Source organism: Physeter macrocephalus, chromosome 18 (assembly GCF_002837175.3).
Source record: "Physeter macrocephalus isolate SW-GA chromosome 18, ASM283717v5, whole genome shotgun sequence".
Classification (NCBI taxonomy): domain Eukaryota; kingdom Metazoa; phylum Chordata; class Mammalia; order Artiodactyla; family Physeteridae; genus Physeter; species Physeter macrocephalus.
The window spans coordinates 81554156-81563869 of record NC_041231.1 but is presented as its reverse complement, the minus strand read 5'-3'; positions in this window follow the sequence as shown (position 1 = coordinate 81563869).

The window sequence follows — 9714 nt, the reverse complement described above, 5'->3', positions numbered from 1 at the left end:
AGAGGGAAGAGATATGGGAACATATGTATATGTACAACTGATTCACTTTGTTGTAAAGCAGAAACTAACACACTGTTGTAAAGCAATTATACTCCAATAAAGATGTTAAAAAAAAAAAAGGAATCTCAGAAAGATATGAGACTACCCATGGAACCAGAACTCTCCTATTCTTCCAAGTCAGCTGTCATTTTTCCTCTTTACATCTCTGCTTCTTGTGCTGTCTCAGAAAGCTGAGCACCAGGTATAGCCATCTCCTGCAAGAGTCTTCCCTGAGCCCTCAGGGGACTGAATCTGCCATCTGTCCTGTAGGGAAGTAATTGGAATCTCTCCCTCTCTCCCTCACTCTTGTGCTTTCTTCCCTATATCCCTTCTTGTGCACTGGTCTGAAGCAGTGCTGATTCAGGCCCCAGGTAACATAGCTGAACATCAGTCTGTAATCAACGTATTTCCACAGCTACGTATTTCTTGCCCTCTTATAAGGTCTTAGAAAGAGCTCATCATACTGATTGGCAGATTAAAATCACCAAGCCATTTCTCCCTAGTGACATGGCTGTATTCATACTTAAACCAAAATACAAAGCTCGTAAGTGTAATGTCTACATCATTGAATATTTGGGTTAACTAGAATAATATATGCTGTACCATTTATGTATATTTCAAAAGCAGGCAAAGCTGATCTATGCTGTTAGAAATCAGAATAATGGTTACTCCTGGGGTGTCGAGGAATAATGCTTGGCAGAGATATGAGTAGTGTCGATAACGCTGTTTCTGAATCTGGGTAAGCGGCTATATAGGTGTGTTCAGTTTGTGAAAACTGAAGTATATAAATCTATTATATATGTACTTTTTGTGTACACATGTTAATAAAATGTTTTAGAAAGATACAAAAATATACAGAATAAAATAGGAAAGTTCTCTTTTATCAGACAAATCTTAAACCCACTCTTCTCTCCAGAGCAAACTGATAAAATAATTTTGGCATATACTTGCAGACCTTCTTTTTCTATGCAGACACATAAAAATATGCATGTACCTATATTAAATATCCATATAACCCTGTCAGATGCAAATGAGGACTTGCAGTGGGCTCCTCAAACACAACGTGCATATATCTTTCAAATCTGCAGTCAGCAATTTCAGGTTGGTACCTTCAAATTGGCCATGTAGGAATATTTATAATACAGAAATTCGGCAGTGCCACAAACCAGAGGGTTGTGCTTTTTTTTTTTTCTGAAAGCAGAGTGATGACTTCTAAATTTTTGCTCTTTGAAAGGATGGTGCACTAAACATAATAACCTACAGATTGAATATATTGCTCCAGTGTTTCCTGTTATCCAGAGTTGCCAGTGAAAATGCTGAGGTTCAAACAATTCTTAATATTTGTAGAAAAAAATTTTTTTGCTCACTCTCTTGGCCCTCTCCGACATTAAATTTTTCTTATATTCCTGGAGTTTGGGGAATTTTACTACGTCTCTCTTGGTGAGATCCAACTTCTTACAGAATAAGCTCAGGGGTAAGCACCCTGATGAGGAGTTGTTTAAATTAGGCTTCCTACTGCCTAGGAACCACAAGAGGTGACAGTCTACATAGTTAATTTCGATACACACCTCTTCTCCCAAAGACAAATACATCCTAAGCATCTTGAACACCCCTAGGAGAAGTGGACTTATTTGCCTTAGAGGACTGGGATTGTATAATAGCCAAGATTGGGAAGGGAGAGCACTGCCATAAAAGCAGTCAAAGAGCATAGATTTTACATTCATAGAAACGTGGGTTAAAATTGTGGCACTACCATTTATTAGTGTATTTAACTTTGGTCAAATATAATTTCTTTGAGCTTCACTGTCTCAATTAAGAAATGAAGAGAAAGTTTTTTTTATATGTTTTGGTTTTGTTATTGAGGATCAAATAATGTGCTATATATAAAGAAACTATCTTAGTGCTCAGAACAGAATAGGCGCTAAAAATATGTGAGTTTCTTTTAATTTACTCATTTTAATACTCAAAACATTGTCCTACATGCCACTGAGGGCTAAAGATCAAACTCTGACCTTCTTCATTTTTTTCTCCACACTCTCAATTCAACCACAACTGTTTGGCACTAGGGATACTCTATAGCAGAGGAGTACTTTACTCTGCTATTAACTTGCTCCTATTAACTAATTGCTCTGTTATCTGAAAAAGGTCAGACCTGTCTTCGTTATCCCAGGTTCCTTATCTCTAAAATGAGAGGGTCAATTGGATAAACTCTAGTATTTACCAACCTAGAATTCTATGACATTATAGATTTGCCCATCTCCTCATGTAAGGGCAAGAGTTGAGAGTAAAGGTACAGATGTGCAGGGGTTTAAACTGAAGTGGGAAGCCCATCCTTTTCCAAAACAAGGTAGGATAACCACCAAACAGAGTGGGTGGTAACAATGAGGTAGAGAGTAGTGGTTCTCTGGAGGTTCTAATGAACCCAGAATAAGAAGGGTTTAATGAGACATGCTAAGGGTAGATGTGACAGTGAGCTTGAACGACGCTATAATAGCTAGTAGTGAATGAATGAACACTTACTATATGCTGAAAGATATGCCCATATCTCACTGAGTCCTCACTATGAAGCTGGTTCTATTATTTTTTATCTTTCACAAATATGGACACTGAAACTTAAAGAGATTAGTAATTTTACCAAGATTATACAGCTAATAAATGACAAATCTTGGACTAAAATCTATGTGTCATGTGAAGTTAAAAATCAAGATGTTTGGGGCTTCCCTGGTGGCGCAGTTGTTGAGAGTCCGCCTGCCGATGCAGGGGACACGGGTTCGTGCCCCTGTCCGGGAGGATCCCACATGCCGCGGAGCGACTGGGCCCGTGAGCCATGGCCGCTGAGCCTGTGCGTCTGGAGCCTGTGCTCCGCAACGGGAGAGGCCACAACAGTGAGAGGTCCGCATAACGCAAAAAAAAAAAAAAAAAAAAAAATCAAGATGTTTGAAGTATAAAAATATGTAAAGATAGAAAAGAGAAAGGAAAGGAAAAAAGAAAAGAGAAGTAAGGTAAACAGTTAAGCTAGCAAACTGTATCTATACATCTCTGTATACCCATAATACCCAGTAAAGCATGCTACAGATTAGGCACTCAAAAAATAGTTAATTAGGTGTTTTTAACACATACACATGAGCTCAGAAAGAAGAGCATATAATATTTAAATTTATTCACAGCTAATGGCTCTAATACTAACCATAGAATTCATCTTAGAGATCCAAGTGTTGCAGTATGTTTAGTTCAATGGTTGTACAAAATGCATCTTTCATGTTCTTTGGGCTTTGGCATATAAATAGACTAATCAGGCACAAACAGTTCTTTGTAGGGAGTAATAGTCCAGATTTCATGCTCATTCATTTTGCAAACAGTATTTAAGATTAAAAGATATCATTCTCTGTTTTTAGTCCCTCCTCCTTTTGATGCTTGAATTCTTTCTAAGATGTTCCCACCAAGGAGTTACCCAACTTGTTCTTGAATAATCTCAATAACAGTAAATTTGCAACTTCCAGGAGTAACTGATTCCACTTTTAGATAGCTGATCTAAGAGATCTAAAAATCGTCTTCCCCATGATCAGCCTCAATCACTTTCCCTGAAATATTCATATCTTGGTTCTATACTCTGAGATTTTATTTAACAAGTTTAATCACCTTCCCATGTCCAACTTTTAAATATCTAAAGACTTCTCCATAGTCTCTGTATTTTACGTTTCTTTTGCTAAACCTTCCATTTTCTTTCTCATACAAAATGGTTTCACATCCCCATACCATTCAGGCACCGCTGCCTAGAAAACTGCTCCGGGCTTTCCATTGTATTCCATTTTCTTTTCTAGAATCAAATGCAAGATTCCAGGTAGTGTTTGACTACTGATGAAACACCTCCCCTGTTTGGATTTATTTTTTATCTACTCATACAGTCTAATGTAATGATCACAATCAAAGGTATATCTCTATCTAGGGATAACTAACCTTCATTAAGTTAGCAAAGCTAATATTTTCCTTCTCACTTTTCTTCCAGACACCATTTGACATACAGAGCAGAGTTAAGGAAAACTGAGAGGACCTTTCTCAAAATTATACCCATCTTAGAAACAAACTTTGCTCATCTGTCTACTGTGAATAATTTCCCTGAAATTACATATAGGTATTATGTATAATATAGATAGATAGATTTTTTATATAAATACTGTGTGTATTACTGTATTAGAGTCAGGCATATTTTGGAACTTTGCATTTTCTCTAATGTCCTGTTGTTCTGTACATTCAGTAAAGCATATTAACTCAGATCCTTGCTGCCTACCACTAACTGGCAGCTGCAACATTTTAAGAAGTTCAAAGTGTTTCCACTGACGTGAATCCTTTACTGTTAATGACTGCTTTGGCCCAGGTTACATTGTGGGAGTTTCTTCCTTCTACTAGTTTAAGCTTCCTTCCTTTATCATTTCCCACCCTACCTCTTCCTTCTGGCTTATTGATAGCTATCAATATTGCCCAAGACAGAAAGAAGCGAAGCTTCCACGGAGCAAAGGGGCTTTGTATACATAACTGATTTACTTCAGGGAAGGCTGGAGGGCATCTCACCTCCCTTGGGTTGGACTTGGTAAAGAACTAGAATGAGTGTGTTGGGGGGAGTCATCCCCAACCTACATCAGAGGCTTCACTGTGCTAATATATCACATTGTACTACAGTAGACATGAGATTATAAATTGCGGTAATTTTAAAAGTCTTTACATTAAAAAAAATTCTATTTCAGAATAATTTAGGGATGCAACCTCTTTAGAAGTCATCATTATCTTTTTCCTCATGCATTATTCTCCATACCTATTAGTATTATATTTGTTAGCTCTATGAAGAAGCAAACTTATCATAACTTCAAGATCACACTGACACTTAATCAGACTGAAGTATAATCTCAGAAAAAACAGAACAGCATCTGGTGTAAGAAGTCACAGAAAGGATAGGAGAACTAGAAACGTTCAAGTGCTGATTATATGGTCTCCCACATTTGTAAAAGAAAAGGTGGCAAAAGCTTTAGGGTTTCTCTAAAGTAATTTTCAGTGATCTCTCAACTTTTCTACAGAGAAGGAAAATGAAGCAGAAAAGAAAGAAAAAATAAACTTGGTTAAATTCAGAATTGGACTTTAAGAAATTCTTCTTTCTCTAAACTGTATGGGTAGCCATTGGCAAAGGGCATGTCATTTAGCTACTCTGGTTCTCAGTCTTCCCATCCATGAAACAAAGAGTTAAACTGAGTGACTTTGGATAGTTCTTTCAATTCTAAAGTGTATATAGTTCTAAGAAAGCCATTCCAGAACATGTCTGGAATAACTCTGACATACGGCATTTTACTCTCTGGAGATACTGACATATGTGTTTCCATGGACCCTTGGGTTGAGTCAGCTCTAGATACTGGTCCATGTGCTTAGTATGAATTTGCCTCTAGCAAACTGCTGTAAGGGATTTTTTTCCCAGAGAAGAAAAAGTAATATTATGAAAGGTAAATTGAATTTGCCTTGCCTTTGACTTCTCTCTCATCTCAGCTATAGCCATGAGAAGTGGACCAGTGAAGGAAGGTGCAGGGAGACCCGGGTTTCAGCAGTGCTTTGGAGCATTCTGGATATGTGTGTACTCTGTTAAATATTGGCACACATTGCAGGGGCAGTATGTCATTCTTGTAACCTCCTATGTCTTGGGAAAGGGAGAGTATTGCAGATTATTTTGCTGGACACCAAACTACTAATAGTACCCAACTGTACCCTTGGGAAGTCATTATAATAGGCATTTCTTAGAGCTCAAATAAATCTTGTCTAAGCATATTAAGACACTGAGCACTAGCCCAGTATATCATAGCAATTATTAAACAACATCAGAGCTATGCAGTGGGGCTTCCCTGGTGGCTCAGTGGTTGAGAGTCCGCCTGCCGATGCAGGGGACACGGGTTCGTGCCCCGGTCTGGGAGGATCCCACATGCCGCGGAGCAGCTGGGCCCGTAAGCCATGGCCGCTGAGCCTGAGCGTCCGGAGCCTGTGCTCCGCAACAGGAGCGGCCACAACAGTGAGAGGCCCGCGTACCGCAAAAAAAAAAAAAAAAAAAAGATATCTCAGTGAATTACCCACCTTGCCTCTATCTACGTTAATGTAAAATATAGCTAAATTCTATGAAAACTTCAAGCAAATGTTTTATACAAACTTTAGAGAAGCGTAAGAGGGCCAAATATTATAAAGAGGTTCAGATGCTAGGTAGTTAAGAAAACAAAATTACCCAGTAAATCTAGAAATGTAAGGATGATGTAACATTAGAAAACCTATTACTGTAATTTATACCAACAAGATAAAGGTGCATAACCATTCTATTCATTGTCTTCCTAAATACACATCTGATCACTGCGACTGCTCCTTTCTTCAATCTTTTCTACATAGTAGGTCGATTGATCTTCTGAAAATTCCCAATATTGTTTAGTTTCCTCTCTCTGAACTAGCATGGCATTGCATGATCCCAATTCCTTACTTTTGCCTTTTTCACTATGTCCCATTGTCCCTTGACCTCTTCCAAGGACGTTTGTGATCTTTAGAATGCCACTCCCCAAACACCCAGTTACTTCTCCTTATTCTGTTCTTAAATTATGGACTCGTAACCATTTTCCTCAAGTTCCAGATCTATTTTCCCTGGGATGTTGTGAAGAAAAATACATCATGACTTGAGATCAGACTAGGTAAAAGAGTTGAAAGAAAAGAAAGGATCAAAGTTAGCTCCATGTTTCCCAGCACGAAAGACTGAATAAGTGATGCGAAAGTACATCACTGTACAAAATCTGAAGGAGAACCTTCTTTGGAGTGAATGTGATGACATCATCTTTAGATAAATTATTCAAATTCATAGATTTTCACATTAAAATTGTGAGATAGTCAAGTCCTTGAGTAGTTTTGTAATAGAATATGTATATCAGGCATGAAGTAACGGATGGAAATCAAACTTGGAAGTCATCTATGAAGAGGTAATGAAGATGTGAAAGAAGGCATTAGACATGAAAACTAAAAATCTAAAATCTTAATGTATTAAATGATATTTTCAAGTTATATGGTTTCTGGAACAATTGAGACTAGAAATCAGAGCTGAAACAAAGTTAAGGATTCTTCTCACCCTGGATTTTATTTTTCTGAACAAGAGAATCAGGTCATACGTGCATTAAAATATTTTTCCTGATCTGTTAAATTACTGATAGAAATTTTATGCATATGGAAATCAAATTACTTGTTATAATTTCTTTGATACATTAAATGCAAAGCAGAAATTACTTTGAAGATAAAATGCATAGAAATTAGAAAAACCTGCTTTTTTTACTGAAGTTTGTGAATATTATTTTTACTATTGCTTTCAAAATAAAATCTCATAAAACCTAAGAAGTTTCACTAAAAAGAACCTATAAGTTAGGAGAACAGCAATTGGTTTTTCTAATTCTTCATATTTAAAAAAACTGATAAATCTCAACCCTATAATTTTCTCCTGCATATTAGTCAAGTGAGTTTTAGAGAGATTTTTAAAAAATTATTTTCATTATTTCAAAAAGATTAAAACAAGTATTTTTTCTATAATGCATATAATAAAAGTCATTTATAAGTCTTCTCCTTTTTGATTATATATAATATATATATATATAAACGTATTGGATTCAAGCAAATTACCGAAGAAATAATTCCATACTGTTTTCAATGAGAGAACATTGTCTTTTATGTCCAAAACAGCTACTGATTAAACAGCCTACAAAACTGAATAAGCAGCCTTCTAGAGTCCAACCCAAAAGATTAGAGCCCAGAGGCATGGGCTGATACTGCAGACAAGATTCCAGCCGTGGAGCATTTTGAATGAGAAACTCCTCTTGCCTCTCAGCCACTATAGGCCAGGAAGAGATGTAACCAGAGCTCCGTCTGGTGTCACAGGGAAGGCTGGCAGCGGCAGCATTGCCTTTCCCAATCCAGCAGGCTAGGAACCTGTGACTCATGTGTAAGTCATAACTAGTCTTCAGATCACAATTAATGCTATCTGCACATGGATGTGTATACACACAAGCTTACACACACATACACACACTCTCTCTCACAATAGTCAGAAGTACTGGAAGGAAAAAATTATTTATCTACATATGTTAAAATAATATGAAAACATATTTGTAATAGTAGAAAAAAGTCCTATATGATTCTTACTACATCTTGCTTCAAAATAGTTCATATTTAATAGAAAAGGGCAATGGCCAACACATGTTTGGCTCAAAAGTTTTGATTTTCACCATACTGTCTATATAACATGATTACATACAACTTCTAGGCATCACGTCAAACGATGTCAATTATGTCTGCATTTAAAATAGACCTAGATTGCCTCTTTCAACAAAGGGGAGCTACATCAAAAAAAAAGTCTATCCCAATTTATTTCCAGTGCAATTACCTTTGGTGATAAATTTCAACCACTTTCCTACCAGCATTTTCAACTCCTGTGCCCAACCCATCCTGAAAAACTCTAACCTTAGGTTCAATCCCCACTCTTCCATACCCTGTTGCTGCATGCTGCTGGAGAAAATGGATGGTCCCTGATTACCCACCAGCTGTCTTCAAATCTATGTTCAGCATCTTTCTTCACTATCCAAAAGAAAAAAATAAAATGTCTACCAAGCATGAGCTATTCTAACTGTACTTCTTTATGTCCATCTCTGCCTTCTTAGTACTGCCTTCCTTAGTGTTTCAGACAGTAAGGGGCTTCCCCTGTCTGAGGCTAATCAATCGCCTCTAGGAAAAGTCCATCCCCTAGTTTTCTTCTGACACCTCAACAATCATTTTTCTCTACTTTGATTTCTTCCTTTCATCCTATGAACCCATTTTAATTACTCTTATTTTCTAAAAACTCTCCCTTGATCCTGTTTTCATCTAGCTCTTCTTTGTCTTTCTCATTATAAGAGTATCTTTAAATCTTATCCAGATGAGGAATTCACTTCCTTAACTTTCACTTACTTCCTTTCTTGGTATGACTGTCACCTGGTTCTCTTCCTGGCACTAACACTGTTGACTCCTTTACTGAGTTTTCTTCCTCCACATATTACTAAAAAATTGTCATTTATAAACTTTTGTTCTAGATCCTTAAGAGGCAATGTAAGCATTCATTACTGAGCAAGACATTGCTACACAGACACTGCTCCATCTCGTGGTACCAGCTTTTGAGCAGCCATACTAACTGTGTCTCAGGACTGTGCTTCACAGAAAAGAAACAGGGATAAATTTATTTATAAATACTCATTTCTTATTGATCAAAGTTCTTGCCTACATTGTGTCCATTCTCCCACGTTTCTGAATAACACATTCATGGGCAGTAAGAAGAGCTCTGTGGCATCCTACAGCTTTTGTCAGAGAATTCTCTGGGATAGGAAGCAAAGGGTGCGATTCCATCCAAAAAAATGTCTAGGTGTGGGATTGTGGTATTTTCTTCTTAGAACATAACACAATTGTAATTACATGATGTTGTCATAATTCATTTCACTCCTCAATTAGCTAAGTGTGTGTAACTTAGTACCTAGAACATAGTTAAGTGTCCAAGTACATATTTATTAAGTGAATGAATGAGATGGATCAAGTAGCATTTTGTACTTATTAAAAGAACTGGTTTGAAACTCTGACAGATGTAAGTTTGAATTATTTCAG